This window comes from Aquarana catesbeiana, linkage group LG06 (genome assembly GCF_042186555.1).
Source record: "Aquarana catesbeiana isolate 2022-GZ linkage group LG06, ASM4218655v1, whole genome shotgun sequence".
Lineage (NCBI taxonomy): Eukaryota > Metazoa > Chordata > Amphibia > Anura > Ranidae > Aquarana > Aquarana catesbeiana.
The window spans coordinates 50,490,747-50,510,323 of NC_133329.1; the positions used below are offsets into that span (position 1 = coordinate 50,490,747).

A 19,577-nucleotide genomic window follows, 5' to 3' on the forward strand; every position below is an offset into this window, starting at 1 on the left:
TCTGCCCTGGGGCTAAAGCTCTCACCCACTGTTGAATCTCCTTTTCCGTGCATTCACTTTCTGAGACCTCCAGAACAGTGCTTCGCTTCACTCAAGCTCCCTGGGCTCTGCCCCAAGCCGCAGAAGCTGCCTTCCACGTGGATCGCGGCTCTTGCCTAAGTTGACTAGGGCTGGTTGAAGAACAAATCCTGGACGAGCCCCCAAATGTAGCACGGTCTCCTTGAGGTCTGCTTGAATTTACCTGTTCGTCTGCATCTAGTAAAGCAATAAATCATGAATAAACGTGCCAAGTCTCTGATTTCTTTTCCTTATTGCAGCAGCGTTAAGTGTCCGATGTCATAAAACACTTTATATAAGACAAATGTTGGAGAAATAAGGAAAGTTCAAAATAAAGCTGTAGTCTGTGGGTATGTTTTTTTCGTCCCCCGGGAGGTGTTCCGGAATGCGCGCTGTGTACAGCTAGTTGTTCGCTTCCTAGTTACCTTCCGGTGCGTGGAGCGCACACGTCACTTCCGGTAGATTACGTCCCTGACGCACCGGAAGGTAACTAGAAAGCGAACAACTAGCTGTACACAGCGCGCATTCCGGAACACCTCCCGGGGGACGAAAATACAGGCACAGTGCACTTTTTTCAAATGCTCAATTGTATAGTACATCTGGTACGCATATTTTATGAAGGGGGGAGTTTTTTTCTTGCACATTAAATAAAAATCCTTAAGCAATATTACGCTATATGGTATTTTATTTTCTCCCTATGTTATACTAACCGAGAGTGTTTTGCGCCATCTGGTGGTGGAACTAAGGAGACGGAGAGTTTGAAAGATAACTACTGAAAGGCTTGTGGTTACTGGAATTGTGGTGAGTGCAATCTCACGGGGGGTGACCCCCTCACGCGGTGATCACTCTTGGTGGAAGGATTTCTACATACCCACAGACTACAGCTTTATTTTGAACTTTCCTTATTTCTCCAATATTTGTCTTATATAAAGTGTTTTATGACATCGGACACTTAGCGCTGCTGCAATAAGGAAAAGAAATCAGAGACTTGGCACGTTTATTCATGATTTATTGCTTTACTACATGTTTATTATTTAAAGTAGCTGCTTTAGTCTACTACGGCAAATTACGGAGTAGTTTTGAGGCGCAGAGTAATGTGAGGTAGAGGTGGTATATTTTCCACACATTTCTTGCATATATGTTCGTCTGCATCGCCTTGACCCTGTAAACCTTCCAACCCACATGGCGCTCTGGTTTCAGACATCTTTTTGCAGGCACCTTTAAATAACACTTCACACAAGTCAAATATGTTTATATCATCCTAGTTTTATTGGAATAAGCAAAGGGGTAAAAGTGCAAAGGGGTAATAGATCAACCGAGTTCTGGATAATAGCCCAAAACTCGGAAGAGGAATTCATCCAAACAAGACAGCTTAATAACTGGTCAACAGTATAAAAGCACAATATACATACTGTATATGTACAATGGAATACCCACTGGAGTATAACCTGTAAGGTTAGTAAAGACTTATTATATATTATATATGCTATTAAATGCAGATTTTTACCACACTAAATTGGGAAACCCAGGCCTCCCTTTTCAAGCTTTAAATCTTAATGAGAGATCAGACAGAACAGGGATAGGATATGGGCCCTTAAATAGTAACAACAGCAATGTCCAGGTTACACGCCTGATGGTCTTCACCGGCAGATGGAGCTCTTAGATTATATCCAATAAGGCACAGTAATGTGTTGGCAATCAGAATGACTTAAGTAGGCCATTAATACCCCTTGAAGGGGGACTTTACGTACAGGTGTCTATGTACAGTGTCTTATAGAAATGCAGTAAAGTGTACAGATACAGGTACATGGGCAATTTTTGCTATAGTGATCATCACTCATTATCGCTCACTAGTCATTGCTACACTTGTACATGCATGTAGTATCAAATTCATTACTCAGATTTGGGGGTATTGTGCTCCTATTATCAACTAATAGCTACTACATTCTACACTCCATTGTTCTCCATGTGTTATCAAAAAAAAAAATCCCCTGTGTGTACCCCCACCCCCCCAAAAAAAAGTCTTAAAGGCTAGATTTACGTTTTCCAGTCAATGAACCCCTGAGAACTTTAAAAAACTGTGACATTTTGTAAAATGTTCAACAATATTATTGCCATACCTGGAGACCATTTGTGTCCCCTCCGAATCCTTATGTGAAAACTCCCAGTTAGCAACCTACCTTGTTGCTAGGAGGTAAAGCCCATTGTCTTTCACTTCTGCATTTCCAACAGTGAATGTCCTACGGGTATGACAATAATATTGCAAACGCAAAAAAAAACCAATGCCATGCTTGTGCAATATATGGATAGAGCAAATAAACATTCAATAAATTATGACACTATAGTAATGAATTGGTTATGCAAAGTTTTAAGGCTATTGATTAACCACTTCAGCCCCTGAAGGATTTGCCTCCTTAATGACCAGGCCATTTTTTTTGCGATACAGCACTGCGTTGCTTTAACCTACAATTGCGCGGTCGTGCGACGCTGTACCCAAACTTGACATGCTTTTTTTCCACAAATAGATCTTTCTTTTGGTGGTATTTGCTCATGCGGTTTTTATTTTTTGCGCTATAAACAAAAAAAAAGCGACACTTTTGAAAAAATAACAATATTTTTTACTTTTTGCTATAATAAATGTCCCCCCCAAAAATGTAAAAAAAAAAACGAATTTCTTCATCAGTTTAGGCCAATATGTATTCTTCTACGTATTTTTGGTAAAAAATCACAATAAGTGTATATTGATTGGTTTGCGCAAAATTTATAGCGTCTACAAAATAGGGGATAGATTTATGGCATTTTATGGAATTTTTATTATTTAATTGTTTTTACTAGTAATAGTTGCAATCTACGATTTTTAGCAGGACTGTGACATTGTGGCGGACAGATCGGACACTTTTGACACTTTTTTTGGACCATTGACATTTATACAGCGATCAGTACTATAAAAATGCACTGATTACTGTGTAAATGTCACTGGCAGGGAAGGGGTTAACACTAGGGGGCAATCAAGGGGTTAAATGTGTTTCCTAGGTGTGTTTCTAACTGTGAGGGGATGGGTCTGACTAGAGGAGGAGCCAGATTGCTGTTGCTACGTAGTAGCAACAGACAATCTGTCTCTCCACCTCTGTCAGAATAGGGAATTGTGTGTTTACAAACACAAATCCCCGTTCTGGCTCTCCGGCCCACGATCGTGGGTGGCCAGCGGCAATCGCACCTGCCGGCCACGTGCATAGCGTCCCATGCCATGCAGCGGGCACACGCCTGCTATGGCTCTTAAAGGGAGCCGTCGTACATGTATGGCAATTCGCACAGGAGAGCCAACCTCCTGCCATATGTGTGTGAGCCGGTCGGGAAGTGGTTAAGGTTTAGGCACTGGGGAGATACAGTTCATTGAGGGAACCATGAATGTCAACATGTATTGTAACATACTGAAGCAGAACATGATCCCCTCCCTTCGGAGACTGGGCCGCAGGGCAGTATTCCAACATGATAACGACCCCAAACACACCTCCAAGACGACCACTGCCTTGCTAAAGAAGCTAAGGGTAAAGGTGATGGACTGGCCAAGCATGTCTCCAGACCTAAACCCTATTGAGCATCTATAAGAGCATCCTTAAACGGAAGGTGGAGGAGCGTAAGATCTCTAACATCCATCAGCTCTGTGATGTCGTCATGGAGGAGTAGAAGAGGACTCCAGTCGCAACCACCTGTGAAAGGTTAAGGCAGTGCTGTAAAATAATGGTAGCCACACTATATATTGACACTTTGGGCCCAATTTGGACATTTTCACTTAGGGGTGTACTCACTTTTGTTGCCAACAGTTTAGATATTATTAATGGCTGTGTGTTGAGTTATTTTGAGGGGACAGCAAATGTACACTGTTATACAAGCTGTACACTCACTACTTATACAAAAACAGTTTAACTATTAGTTAATAAAATAGAAAAGGAAAAATCACCAGGAAAATTACAATTGAATAGAGAAGGAGAATATAGAGTTAATCAGTGCTGATTAGAGAAAACTAAAGGGTTAATAAGGGGTTCAACAGAGGAACATTTAATTAGAAAAAATATATATTTATTTTTTTACTTGTCAAGGTTGCTTTAAATCTCTTCACCTGCTGTCACGTATCTTACAGAGGAGTCCGAAATGACGAGGGTGGCTTCTTGCACGGTCCCGGTCCTAGCACCCCTGGTGGTTGAGACAGGAACTGCTAGGGCAATGGAAGAGTGCAGGTGTCTGCAGGCAGGAGACTGAAGGTCGGGGATACAGGAACCTTTGTTGAGAAGATGTAAACACAGATTACCGGACTTGTTCAGTGGAAGCCAGATCGGGATCACTTGCAGAGTCAGGAACAGGCAGAAGTTGGCAACAGACTGGCAGCAGGGTACACAATCAGAAGGCAGACTCATAGTCGGGGACAGGCAGAGGTTGGCAACAGGCTGGCAGCGGGGTATGAGATCAGAAGGCAGAGCCGTGGTCATATGTCCAAACCGGGGTCGGTGCAGGGAACAGAGGCAGACAAGCATGCAGGGATGATCAGAGAGAATGGTCAGAGACAGCCGGGTTTTCAGGAACAGGATCAATCAGGCAAGGCAGCAAACAGGAACACAAGGACAAGCTAAAGACAATCCAGCACTGACACTAGGCAGACTCTCCATTTAAATAGGGCGCCGTGTGCCAGGATTTATTGGTGTGTGTGTGCGTGTGTTCGCTAACGCACACTCGCTCGTATGGGTGCGCTATTGCGCATGCTTGATCCGGACCTCACTCATTCCTGTCTAAGACTCGGCGCAGAGGAACGGGGATTGGCAGCTGGCGCACGGAAACAAGCACTTGTTATGGTGGTTCTCTGACATCTGCAAATCGAAGTTCATAGCTTTGATCTGTAGATGTAAAACACAGAAAGTTACAATTGATATAATGTTTCAATGCACTTTCTGTGATGTGGTTGTTGATAAACATTGCCAGCCTGCTTCTTTTTTTTTTTACAGCTCCTGCTGAATTGTTGGGTACTGAGACAGGGAAGGTTCCTGGCAGCAGAGCAGAAGGACTGGATGTACTAGACACTCCCTGTGTACACTGGTGACAAGTTTTTGGGCGTGTCTAGTACGCCCAAAGTCTGCAACTGGTTAAGGATTGTAAAAAAAAATGGTTAAATGTGAATAACTTTTAGGGTGATTTACCAAATTATCAAAAATTTTCTGAATGTGTTTGCATAGATAGAGACTTCTTTTATGTGAAGTTTTGGGGAAATTGGAACGTTAAACCACATTAAGCTCCCCACAAGCTTGATGTCCCTAGTTTAAATTGTGGATCATCGAAATGCATGAAATGTCTTGGGTAGGTTTGGGAAGTTGAGAACTTTGGCTGTGCAAAATTTTAAGACAATTGATCAAGGTTTAGGCACATTAAGCTACATTAAGCCATTTTGACATTAAATGTTTTAGTATGTCCCTAAAATTTGGTCCAACTTAGACCAATGTAAGTATGTAAGTTCCATACCTGGCTGATCCCAATGGAAGCTGGAGACCACTGTAGTAGGCATCGCTAGTAGAGTGATTGCTGTTGCCTTCTGGATCCAATGTGAAGTGGCTTCACTGCTACATTGTGAACACAGGAGGTCAGTTGCTCAGGACAGGTGCCATTCAAAGAACACTTTGATTTCTTAATGAATGTAAAGCATTCTCTGATTGATCAAGGTAGAGAGACAGGGCAGTGACGTCATCATCTCCACTTAATTTAATTAACCACTTAAGGACCGAAAGGATTTGCCCCAAATAAAATTAATGTCCTTTTTTCCCACAAATAGAGCTTTCTTTTGGCGGTATTTGATCACCTCTGCAGTTTTTCTTTTTTGCGCTCTAAACAAAAACAAGACTGAAAAAACAATATTTTTTATCCCAATAAAAAAAAAAAAATCTTCTTCAGTTTAGGCCCATATGTATTCTTCTACATATTTTTGGTAAAAAAAAAAAAAAAATATCGCAATAAGCGTATACTGATTGGTTTGCGCAAAAGTTATAGCATCTACAAAATAGGTGATATATTTATGGCATTTTTAACTGCTAATGGCAGTGCTTAGCGGTGTTTAGCAGGACTGCGACATTGCAGTGGACAAATCAGACACTTTTTTGGGTCCATTGACATTCATACAGCGATCAAAGATGAAAATAGCCACTGATTACTGTATGAATGTCATTGGCAGGGAAGGAGTTAAATGTGTTACCTAGGGAGTGTTTCTAACTGTGCAGGGATGGGACTGCCTGGAGGAGGAGACTGATCGCTGTTCCTAATCAGTATGAACACCAGATCTGTCTCTCATCTCCTGACAGAAAGGAGATCTGTCTGTTTACATTGACAGATCTCCGTTCTGTCTCTCTCAGGAACGATCGATGGGTGCCCGGGGGACATAGCGGCATCAGCTCCGTTGTCGCGCTGCACGCCCCCTAGAGCTCTTAAAGCAGATGAAGTACCATGACGACGATTCGCACAGGAGAGTCAACCTGCCGAAGTATAACTGCATAACTAAGTTCTCACCATCCCTGGCCAATTTGTATATGGATTGTGGGAGAGGTCCCGCATTTTTGGACCTGAAAGTCCCTGTCGAAAAGACACTGCATTTTACTGTCGATACATAGACGATCTCCCGTTCATTGTCTCCAAGCCACACATCTGTTTAGATCAATAGTTGGAGTATATGAATAATAATACTTTGAATTTAAAATTTATGGGACAACATGAACCAAAGTCTATGGAGTCTCTAGATGTTAAACTTACAGTAGACAACAATGAAATCATCTCGAATCTCTATAGAAAACCCACTGCGAGTAATACTCTTCTTCGTACAGATTCTAGCCATCCGACCATACCATCAAAAGTATTCCAGTGGGCCAATTTTTAAGGTTGAAAAGACTATGCACCAGACAAATAGATTTTGAACAGGAGGCATTACATATGTCAGTGAGATTTGAAGCTAGGGGTTATCCCAGGTCAGCTATTAATAGGGCTTTGTCCGTTGCAAATAAAACACCTCGGGCTAATTTGCTAATGGACAAACCCAGTAACTACAGTAGACGCAATAGATCAGAAAAATCCAATTTTGTTCCAACATTTTCCACTCCGTACAGTGCTGAATTTCATAAAATTAAGAAAATAGTTACCAAATATCTGCCGGTGTTGACTTACGATCATATCTATTCTCAAACTTTAAATAAAGGCATACATCCAGTAGCGAGGAAAGCACCTTCTTTAGGTGGACTTCTGTCCCCTAGCCTCTACATTAGCAAAAAACAAACTGCTCATTGGCTACAGTTTAAGGGAACATACAGATGCGGTGGTCGGTCTTGCACATATTGTCACCTTCATTAAAGGGGGTGACACTGTTACATCTACTTAAACAGGCAAATCATATAAAAACCATCCTTCATCAACTTTAAGACATGTTACATAGTCTATGTCATCACGTGTACTATTTGCTCTATCCAATATGTTGGCAGGATCACTCGCAGACTGAGGGATTGTCTTTACTATCACCTCTATGACATAGAGAAGGAACATGCCACTAATGTTGCTCGCCATTGGAATGATATTCATTCCAAGGATACTTCCAGCCTGACCATTCAAGGCATTGAAAAAATTGTCAAACCTCCTAGAGGTGGGGACAAATTTGGCATTTGTGCAAGGAAGAGGTTCCGTGGATTTTTAATCTAAATACTAGATGTCCCATCGGCCTCAATTTTGAATGGGACGTGTCCCACTTTTATCAATAGATACAAACCTTGTTATGCCCATGTGTATCCCCAATTCAATCTAAATAACATATTGATTGATTTATGTCAGTATTGACTTCCATAATATTTTGCATACATGCGTGTCTACCTTTGATACCTTAGCCTAAATTTATTTATTTAGCATATGACGTAATGCTCCCTGGTTTATTTTTGTCAGTGGCTATTTTTCACTTTCTCCCCTTTCGTGTTCGATTTTTCGATTTTTTGTTTTTCTGATTTGCTATCAGATTTCTTGATTTTTTTTTCATGTTTTTTTCGATTTTTTGGGATTTTTTTTGTGAAAATGTGTGATTTTGCGACTTTTTGAGGCTTGTGCGATTTTATTTTTTTTTGTCTTTTTTTGGGATTTTTTGTTATTTTTTGCGACTTTATACATCTTTTGTGATCCACCTAGAGCCTGGAAGTTTAACTTATTGCTTTTGTATCAAAAATATCATCTTAATCATGTTATAGCAGCAAGAATAGAGAGACTATGTCTCCTACACACCTGCCCATACAATACCTGTTGATTTTCTAGGGTTTTTTGAAATTCAACTGAAAAAATCAGTAGCGTAACCACCTTTCCCATAGCAACCACAGATACAACAAGATCATTGCTCTCTGTTTACTGTTCCTTGCATAGCCATCCATGTAATGTTTATAGATATCTATGAATCTTGGACCACCGTCTGAAGTTTACGTTATTTAGCATACATAGCCAGTCCATTAAAAAGATGTTTACGTAACTCCTCTAGGGTCCCTCTCTACTTTCCCACCTTTTCCATGCACCATTCAAATGCTGCCCCATCTGATGACGATTTTCTGTTTTTTTTCTTTCCTTTTTTCCTTTGCCGTTTGTTGCAAATTTGAAATATATATTTTTTGTTTGTGAATCCAATATGAAGGGATTCCAGATGTCGTCAAGTAGGGTTTGCATTTTTTCTTGAGTGCATGGATTTATGTGGGAATAATGATTTATACATTATATCATTTTTAATGAAAATCAAGATTTTATCTACACAATTTTCAAATGTAATTAGGTTTATATATTTCAGGATGATGTGTGTATATATATATATATATATATATATATATATATATATATATATATATATATATATATATATATATATATGCAATTACCAAGACATTTTTGATAGTGTTGGGAATAGGATTATTGGTATTTGCACATCAACTCCATGTATATGTTATTTTGCGATTTTGTATAGTTTCAGCAGGTTTTGCATTTCCATGAATTTTGTTTATGATTATTTATACACAGGTTTCCGTTGAGATTATTTATCATTTATGATTTGAAAATTAATGTTGTTACTTTGTGTTTTGTCATTGTTTAATATTGTTTTAGTATTTATCATGGTCTTTATCCCAAGATTATGGATGTACACATGGGAGAAGTTGAATAATTGCGAACATTGAAAATAATTTTGTGTCTAGCGCATATATATATATATATATATATATATATATATATATATATATATATATATATAATTTATGGTCGGAGCCCTCCGTCCTGATAGATATGAAACACATAAACACGTCACAAGACTAACAACATAAATAGACCTGAAGTGTGCCCTGGCCTGCTGTATGGTAAACCCAGATCTGCTGGGCGGTATGCCAGAGAAGGGCGCATACCTTAAGAAAGTAATGGATATTTCTGTAGAGAAATTGTTTGAAGAGAAGTGCCTTGAGAAGGGGAATGGGTGGGTGGGTACCGCGCACTGGAACTGACACAGACCATTGTGGATGGTCTGGCTATATACCCTCCGGGCTCCTCCCATAATTTCAGGCCGGTAAAGCGGCCTTCCTATTTATGGTCGGAGCCCTCCGTCCTGATAGATATGAAACACATAAACACGTCACAAGACTAACAACATAAATAGACCTGAAGTGTGCCCTGGCCTGCTGTATGGTAAACCCAGATCTGCTGGGCGGTATGCCAGAGAAGGGCGCAAAAAGACTTGGTTTAGGGAGGTAATGTTTTATTTAAGTTTATGGTCTTCTTACAGAGCGAGCTTGCAAAAGGCTCGTGACATTTCTACTTGTGGATTGGGAATATAGCGAGCGAAGCAGGTGGATTTCCACCTTCCCATTTTCCTGATCACGTGGTCCGGGACTCCGTTTCGTGAGGCTGCTGATGCTGCTCCAATACGGAAAGAATGTCCAGAATAACGGTTGGGGTCAAGGCCTAAGTTACGCAGAAGGATCCTGACGTGAGTAGTGAACTGGTTGGTACTAAGCGGGCTGATCGGGAACGGCAGCAATGGGCTGTCCTGCGAGGGATCAAGTAAATGGGCTAATAGACTATCTAGGATGGCTACGGGGCACCAGGCGTTGTGCGTTCTGAAGAGCTTGATGTCAAACCCTGGACCGGACTGTTGTGTTTTGGATACCTTGAGGTGTATCGTGAAGTGGCTGTGGTGACGCGTGAGGTGGCGTCTGCGTAAGGCCCTATGACTGGTGCTGCTGACTGTGAATTTGCTGGGTCGTAGAAAGCCATAAAAAGCCAGGTAGATGGCAGCTTGGATGACCAAGCTGGGCAAAAACCGAAAGGTGAGCGTGAGAGTATGGTGGACATGTCTCGAAACATGGCACTGGTGACTGGTAAGCGTTTACCGCTAACTTGGGGTTTCTGCTTGTGGATGCCTCGGAGGATGGCCTTGACCGCATGGGTAGTGAACAAAGATGGTTTGTTAGGATCTAGAAAAGAGGTGAAATGCTGGATGCCAGCTAGGTAGAGTCTAATAGTGTTGTAAGATAACTTCAGCTGAGTGTGGCAGTATGAAACGAAGGCCAGGATATGATGGAGATCTCCTGGTATAGCCCCGGGGTTAGCCTCTAGAAACCTGTGATAGCTTTTCCAGGCAGCATGGTAGCCTTTCAGGGTATTGTGAGATAGTGACTGGTTAATCAGACTAGTGGCGTCATGAAGATGTCGCTTCAATCCAGGGTTAGCTGTGACCAATGTGGGATAGCAGACATGGTCGGGTCGGCTCCGGGTTCCTGCGAAAAGAAGGTTGTGTAGTTAAAGCGAGATAGCGCGTCGGCCGAAGTGTTGCATTTACCGGGGATATGAACACAGAGGACATTAAATTGGTGCTGTAGTGAGAGTTGCACCAGCCTGCGTAGGAAGGACATGATGGCCAAGGACTTGGAGCAACCTTTGTTTATAATAGAGGCTGTGGCTAGATTATCTGTGGAAAATGTCACTGTTTGTCCTACCCAGTTGTTGCCCCAGACGTGGGCTGCTGCAACAATGGGGTAAATCTCGAACATCGAGGAGGATTGACTGAACCCGGGGATCGAGAGTATTTCTGGCGGCCATGGTGCTGCGAACCAGTGGTGGCCAAAAATAGCTGCAAAACCTGTGGAGGCTGCGGCGTCCGTGATTATTTGGGGTGAAGTGGGAGACGCTGATGGGATAAACATCGAAATGCCGTTCCAGTTTGTTAGAAAATCGTCCCACATGGCTAGGTCAGCTACGGCTGCCTTGTCTAGTTTAAATATTAGGTCGGGGTCTTGTACCTGGGAAAGGAACACCAGGAGACGTGAGACGAAGGATCGCCCTTGAGGGATGATCCTTATGGCAAAGTTCAGCATGCCAAGGAGGGATTGCAGTTGCTTTTTTGTGCAGCCTTGCGTATTAGTAAATGTGTGGATGACTGTCCTGATGCGGGTCAATTTGTCGGGAGGCAGACTAGCTTGCATGGTGTGAGTGTTGAGTATGATACCCAAGAAGGTGACGATCTGTGCCGGGCCTTCTACCTTCTTATCCGCTAAAGGTACGTTAAGATTATGAAAGATTGTTCTGAGGCTGTTTAGATCAACTGGGGGCTCGTTGGGTTTCTCTATGAGTAGGAAGTCGTCTAAGTAGTGGATCACTTTCTGACAGGACGCATGTTGTGAGAGAATCCAGGAAAGAGACTGAGCGAAAGTGTCGAAAAGCCACGGGCTGCTTTTGGAGCCGAACGTTTAACTTGGTGGCGAAATAGTATAGACCTTTCCATTTGATTCCGTGCCACCGCCATAGGCACGGATCAATTGGCAACAATTTGAATGCGTCCGAGATGTCTGCTTTAGACAACCAGGCGCCTGCTCCTGCGAGAATGATGGATTGAATAGCTGAGTCTACCGTTGAATATTTAAGTGTAAACTCTTCTGAAGGTATTAGGGAATTTAAACTGGGTATATGGGAACAATGAGGCGCGGACAAATCATAAACTAAACGAAGTTTATTTGAAAACTTGCCCTTCACAAGGCCGATAGGGCTGACTCTCCATACAGAAAAAGGTGATTGTGTAAAGGGGCCGATTATGTATCCCCGGTCTAGTTCTGTTTGCAGCAGGGTGGTGATGGTTTCCTCGTCGGTAGCGGCTGAAAGCAGGTTTTTGCATTCGTGAGTTGTGTTTGGGAGTGTGATAAGTCCGGTGTGAAAGCCTGTCGTGAATCCCCGGATGAGAAAGGCTGCCAGTGAAGGTGTTGGGTGTGAGGCGAGGTAAAACGCGAGCCATCCGACGTGCACTCGGCTTAGTCATTCGGGTTTAGGCTGTTTCATAGCGCAAGCGTACCTGGGGTGAGCTTTGTGGCATGTGAGACAGACATGAAGTAGTTTGCAGTGGGGGAAGTTACAACCCCAAAGTTGAAGTTATTGCATATGGCTGCTCCCCCTAGTGCCTGGATGGGTCGTCCTAATCTGTCTGCCTGAGCCGGCTGAGTAAATGCCGTTGAGTGACGAGTGACGCTGGGAAAGAAGGGAGGGTTGGGGGGGCGTCTGCCACCTGACTCGGAGCACCAGTTGGCCGTATGGGTGGACGACTGGCAGTTGGTACAGAGTGGGGAACGTAGGCCAGCGAAATGGCGACAGAACAGCTCTGTATCGATGGTACTCCAGTTGGTTTTTACTTGAAACTGGGAAAGTCTAGCTGCTGCTTTTGCTGAAAATGACCTGTGATAGTCATAAAAAGGAGCATCCCCCATATTTATAACCTAGATCTACTATTGCGTGTAGGTATAGGTCCAGCTCCTCTCTCCTGTTGGGGTTGACCGTGCATAGCACGTCTCTGAACATGCCAAATGCTAGTACGAACTCCGCAATATTGAGTTTGCGGGTAAGCCTATGGTCTTTGGCCTTTAGGACGACGGAAACGTCTCCCCACGCATAGGACTTGTTTTCGGCTGGGTCGTGTACTGCGATGAGGAGGGATGCCAAGTTAATGTCCTTCCCATCCATGATGTCCTTCCTGATGCCTGCTGGGACGAGATGTGCGGGGAGGACGTAGGTATAGATGTCGGGCGTACCTGTAAGGAGAGGCATGGGGGTGGCGGTGGTTACTGTAGATGGTGAGGGTGCAGCTTGATGTACCTCCAGGGTTCCCACTCTTGTCTGGACATCAGTGACTGCTGCCGATAGTGTGGTCACCAAGGAGTGCAGCTGAGTGATTGCTGATGAGATTGACTGTAGTGATGCCTGGGTGCCCGATTGGGCTGCCGCTGGCGGAGGAAATAGCAAGCTGAAAAGCTCAGCTTTCCTAGCAGTCGCAGGGAAAGGTATTCCCCTGCGCCGTAGTTCAGCTGTAAGCTCGGGGATGGTCCAAGCTCTGAGAGACTGTAAGTCGTCGTTTGCTGAGTCTGCCCCACGTGACGACGGAGGCGAGGTCCTCGCTGCTGGCCTGCGACATGGTGTCCGCTGCCTTGAAGTCCTAGTAGTGGAGTTTTAGTTTTTTGAGGTCGAGACTTGGGTCGACCGGGAAGCTGAGGAAGATACTGTCCACACCTGTTGCAGGATGGATCAACTGAGGAACTCTACTGACCTGAAAGGGGGAAGGGTTGGAGAAATCGATGAGTAGCCGTGTTGCTACGGAAGATGAATGGCTGTATGAAGCCATTTCGTAAATGTTTGCGGTGATTTACAAAGTAAAAGAGTTTTTTTTTTTTTTTTGAAATTTGATTATGTAGGAAAACCGTGCGCGGCATTGGGAAAAATAGGTGGTGGGTATTTGTTGTGAGAGACCCGAATCGTTGAGCCGGTGCTACGACTGAATTTGGAATGTGCGGTGGGGTTTTTGCTGTGCCGTGGGTCTTGGATCACTGAGCCGGTATGCGACTGAGCTGGGATTGGTTTGAATGAAAGAAGCACGCTGTTGGTGAGTGCTTGTATGCTGAAGATCCGAATCGCAGAGCCGCTGTTTGCGACTGGACTCGAATCGGTGGGATGAAAGAAGCACACTGCTGGTGAGTGCTTGTGTATGCTAAAGATTTGAATCGCAGAGCCGCTGTTTGCGACTGGACTCGGATCGGTGGGATGAAAGAAGCACACTGCTGGTGAGTGTTTGTATGCTGAAGATCCGAATCGCAGAGCCGCTGTTTGCGACTGGACTCGGATCAGTGGGATGAAAGAAGCACACTTGATGGTGAGTGCTTGTGTATGCTAAAGTTTTGAAGCATTGAGTCGCTTTTGCAACTGGACTCAGATCGGTCGGATGAAAGAAGCACACTGCTGGTGAGTGCTTGTATGCTGAAGATCCGAATCGCAGAGCCGCTGTTTGCGACTGGACTCGGATCGGTGGGATGAAAGAAGCACACTGTTGGTGAGTGCTTGTATGCTGAAGATCCGAATCGCAGAGCCGCTGTTTGCGACTGGACTTGGATCGGTGGGATGAAAGAAGCACACTTGTTGGTGAGTGCTTGTGTACGCTAAAGTTTTGAAGCATTGAGTCGCTTTTGCGACTGGACTCAGATCGGTCGGATGAAAGAAGCACACTGCTGGTGAGTGCTTGTATGCTGAAGATCCGAATCGCAGAGCCGTTGTTTGCGACTGGACTCGGATCGGTGGGATGAAAGAAGCACACTGTTGGTGAGTGCTTGTATGCTGAAGATCTGAATCGCAGAGCCGCTGTTTTGCGACTGGACTGGGATCGGTGGGATGAAAGAAGCACACTGTTGGTGAGTGCTTGTGTATGCTGAGGATCCGAATCATTGAGCCGGTTTTGCGACTGGACTCGGATCGGTCGGATGAAAGAAGCACACTGTTGGTGAGTGCTTGTGTGCTGAGGATCCGAATCATTGAGCCGGTTTTGCGACTGGACTCGGATCGGTCGGATGAAAGAAGCACACTGTTGGTGAGTGCTTGTGTGCTGAGGATCCGAATCATTGAGCCGGTGTTGCGACTGGACTTGGATCGGTTGGTGATGTTTGTATTGCCAAGGATCCGAATCTTTAAGCCGGTGCTGCGACTGGACTCGGATCGGTTGGTGGAGTTCGTTTTGCAGAGGATCCGAATCTTTGCGCTGATTATGCGACTAGATTCAGATTGGTTGTGGATGTAAGGTGACGATGGGGTTTGTGTTCCGAATCGTTGAGCCGGTGCTACGACTGGACTCGGATCGGCTGACGGTGTTAGTGGTTGAAGGGGCTTGTGATTTGCTGAGGATCTAAACCATAGGGCCGATGTTGCGACTACATTCGTTGTAAGTGACTTGTTCCCGAAGGTGACTTGTGCTTATTCGTACGGTTCTTACCTCCTAGTCGGTAAGATACCAGTGGTGCCGAGTGGAGGCTGTCATGAGTCGTAACAGCGCGGATGCGACTGGGCTCGAATGAGGAACGGAGAAAGGCAGTAAGTACGGATGTGTGCGAATAACCGAGTAAGACCTACGAAGTTGTAGGTGGTTTACGAAGGGGAACATAAAGTAACGGTTCGGTAGCAGGAAAGCACTACCTGCGACAGTGAGTGTGGGACAATTGATAAAAACCTACGACCAATCTCGAAGGACATGCAGTGAGTTGGCAGAGTCGGCCTCTGCAATGCATCTGATATGAATCAGTTTGTAAAACATATTAAATTAATCCGATATAAATCGGTAGTAAGGAGTATCTGATACAAATTGGTTGTAGAGTGTATGCCATCCCTTACTGTGAAACTGAACACCTATCAACCACCCATCCCCCCAGACTAATCCAGTGCAGAGAAGGCACCAGGTGGGCTCAACCACACCTCAATCAGCCACAGAAACCTATACAAACGATATATGCTGATCTCCTAATGAATGAGATGGCAACCCCATGGAGCATGAATTTTTTGACCAGTGAAACCTATTGCGAGTGATATTGAGAACGACCGACAGTGACTGGAGGCTTGGGTCTACGAATGAATCGTATATTTGTCAGAAGGAACTTTACGAATGTACTATGCCTGTGCCGAATGATGTCGGGACATGAGCGACAACAACTCCGGGGCAGGTTTTTTCACGAAAGGGGTGCAGGATAAGAAGCATAATAAACCGCAAGATTTTGCACATGACACGAAAGTTTGGATACTACCTGCGACCGTGAGTGGGAACCGCCGACGAAGACCACGAATGAAAAGCCGGAGTGCACCTGCGATTGAATGCACAGACTGCCGAACATGAGGTGAGCTGGGAAGAGTCAGCCCTGTGATGTGAGCTACCGCGCACTGGAACTGACACAGACCATTGTGGATGGTCTGGCTATATACCCTCCGGGCTCCTCCCATAATTTCAGGCCGGTAAACCGGCCTTCCTATATATATATATATGCGTATTGGTTCACTTAATAAACTTTTCTAGTTTGGTGGACCTTTACAGGCATTATTATATTGTCATTTTATCTTGTCTTCAATTTTTGATTTAAAATTCAACTTCCTATCCCAGGTATCTCCTATCTTTTGGGTGTTGTTTTAGAGTTTGATTATGTGGGCAGGTCTCTATTTGAGACCATTTTTTGATTGCCTATCAAAACCTGAAGTCCCTATATATGCCCATGATCAAACTTTAATCATTTAGCTATGAATAAGCGCCATGATAGGGCGTGAAACACGTTAGATATTTTTCCTGTTCTTCCCTGTACATGAGGTGACTGCATTTGGATTTTATTTCTTCATATAAATAAAGATGCTTTCTATGGTGTGCGGCCATCCAGGATCCTTTTCTTTCCTAAAACTTGTGCAGAGCCAGCACTAAGGATGAGCTCCGGCGTGTTCGCATGGCGCACGTGTCGAGCCCGCCAGGAAGTCGGCACGGGGCAGCGCTAATCACAAGCAGTGAGACATTTCCCGATGTGCGGCTGCAGAGATCGGGAAATGTCTCACTGCCTGTGATTAGCGCTGCGCCGTGCCGACTTCCTGGCGGGCTCGGCACGTGCGCCATGCGAACACGCCGGAGCTCATCCTTAGCCAGCACCTGTGAGTTCTATTAGGGTGGGTGTCTTGTTACGGATTTGAGAGATTGGAGCGGCAATCTTTTGCTTATGAAGTATAACTGCAGCGGCTGGTCCTTAAGCGGTTAAAGAGCACTTAATTTAGAAAATATAATGTGTCCTGTTATCAGCATGCATGCTGAGCATGAACATCCCCTGTGTTCACTATACAGCAGGGCAGTGAGGAGTAGCCTCTGGTGAAGCATCCCCCATGTTGAGTATGGCAAGGAATCCTTTTTTTGCATCTGGTCCAACTTAATATTTATACCAGACCCTCATTAGGGATCTGGTCAGTATATTTAGGGGCACCCAATGTAATTTATTTGGGGTCCACCATTAATATTTTCAAGAGACCTTCATCTAGGATAAGGGTATGGTATAGATGAATGGAATCCTTCCATTTACCTGCAAATTTTGCATTTTTAATGTATCTTTTCAAGCAATATTAAAATTAATGCTCTCTGACAAATATTTTCAAAATTAGTTTTGTCTTTCTTTGGAACATGTCCCCCAGGGCAGTGTCCAGTCCCCCATGCAATTTGTCTGACAATCCCTTGCCTATTAGCCTAGAAAAAATGAATTTACTGTTTTTTTATTAACGCTTGGCTCCTATTGATATCAATATGGTTCGAATTCGGCATGAACCTCAGTACCCAAGTCATTAATACTCATGTAGAATTACTTGTAATAATTATCTAAAGTATTGTCATTTATTGCTCCAGATAGAAAGAAAATAATTCCTGTAAATATTTTAATACATATTTAACAGTACTGTAAAGAAATTATTAATTTATGTTTGCAGGGGGCACTAGAAAAAAGATGGCGAAAACTTCTGGCAAAAAAAAACCCACTGCAGGTAAAATTTGCATCCATCGTCAGGCCATTTAGCTCTGAGTGTGGGTTCCCAAGAGGCATGAGATTTACCAAACACTTAGTCTTTCGCTAGGGTACCCCAACAGAGTCCTGGATTTGTCTGCATGACTCTCCAAGGTCATGGCTCTTGGGAATGAAACTATTGGTGGCAGCTAATGATCCAACAGGCAATGAACTCACATACCATATTATCGGGCAAACACATCGTTCAATGTCAGCCAGAGGTCAGGGAAGGCGTTGTTCAGCCAGACTCAGTACATAGGCCAACAAATAATACCGGATACATCCTATTTTATATCTCCACATGGAGAAGTCTTCTTTGTTGATCTTTTTATTGATATCTTCTCATCCTGTAACATGGGGTACATTCATTTACCTTTCTAGTGCTCGTTATTTGTAATTTTTGTCATTTGTCCAAAGTAAAAATCAAACTCCTCTCCCAAATCTGGAAAATGGAGTCTATTAGAAGATTACATATACGTGTGAATTACCAATGTCATTAGTGGTGGGTGTGGGTTCCCAAAGGCAAAAAATCTAAGGAATGCTTAAGTTGGCCATACACTGGTAGAATTTTGTTTACATTTTTATTTTTAAATTTAAGAAAGTTTTTTTTTGATTTTCTAGTCATTAGTGGGATCAAATAAACATTAATTTTCGACTGCAGTGAGAAGGAGAATTGAAGAAGCAGGAAAGAAAACGTTTCTTGAAGGATCTAATTTCTAACAGTTATTGTGGTTTTAGTTTGGTAAAGTCCATTCATTCCAAAATTTAATGTTGTCAAGCTGTGGAATGTTCTGAAAATTTTCATTAAAAAATCTACTAATGTATAGCCAGCTTTAGTCTCCCCCAGGGATCACCACAAGGAGTTGGGATTTATTTGTAGCACTTTTCCACACCATAGCCTTTGGGTTTGCCCCGTTGGTGGCAGCTAGTATTCTATGCGGCTTACCAAAGCATAAGGAAAATGTATAGTCCAGTTCCAGTAACACAGAGAGGTCAAGTATTGCTTGCATTCTACTTTATTCCTCCAAAAGCAAACATCAGTTTGTTAATTTAATTTATGTACTCCATCATGTATTTTTGTCATGTATTTGTGTTATAAAAGGTGATATATTAATTTATCTCTCCAGATGCCAAAATAAAAAAAAGACATTGAAAACTGCCAGAAAAAGTGCTACTGAAGATAGGGAATGTGGACTTGTCCAATGTGTACAGTCTTGGGTGCCTTTTACACTAGTGGTAGTGTTGGGGGGCAGTAAAAATGTGGATCAGTCATCTGTTTTTACCATACCCTGGCCACTTGTGTGAAAGGAACCTTAGTACCAAGGACCACTGGGAGAAATGTAGACTCTGTTATGACATGCCACCAGGCCATGGGCCCCTAGATACCCCCTGGTGGCAACACCTGAAAGACCACCAAGAGAAACCTTGGAATATCACCCATGACTGCAGTCATGTAGAGGTCCGGGTAGATGGTGTTCAGGCAGAAGATCCAGGTAAGTAGCTGACAGTTTGTATATTGTTCAGCATTCACAAGCACAGATGTCCCTTTGCATGACAAGGCCTTGGATGGAAATATCAGGAAACAAAGTCTGATAGAAAAATCTGTAAGTTTGAAGTGCCCATGTCAGTACC

The 19,577-nt window shown here is 43.5% G+C and overlaps 1 protein-coding gene across 1 annotated transcript in view; it reads left to right on the forward strand.

The window, feature by feature from the left end:
• Positions 1–19,577, forward strand: part of LOC141148390 (interferon-induced very large GTPase 1-like) — a 106,464-nt gene that overhangs the window by 43,499 nt on the left and 43,388 nt on the right. The window lies entirely within an intron of this gene.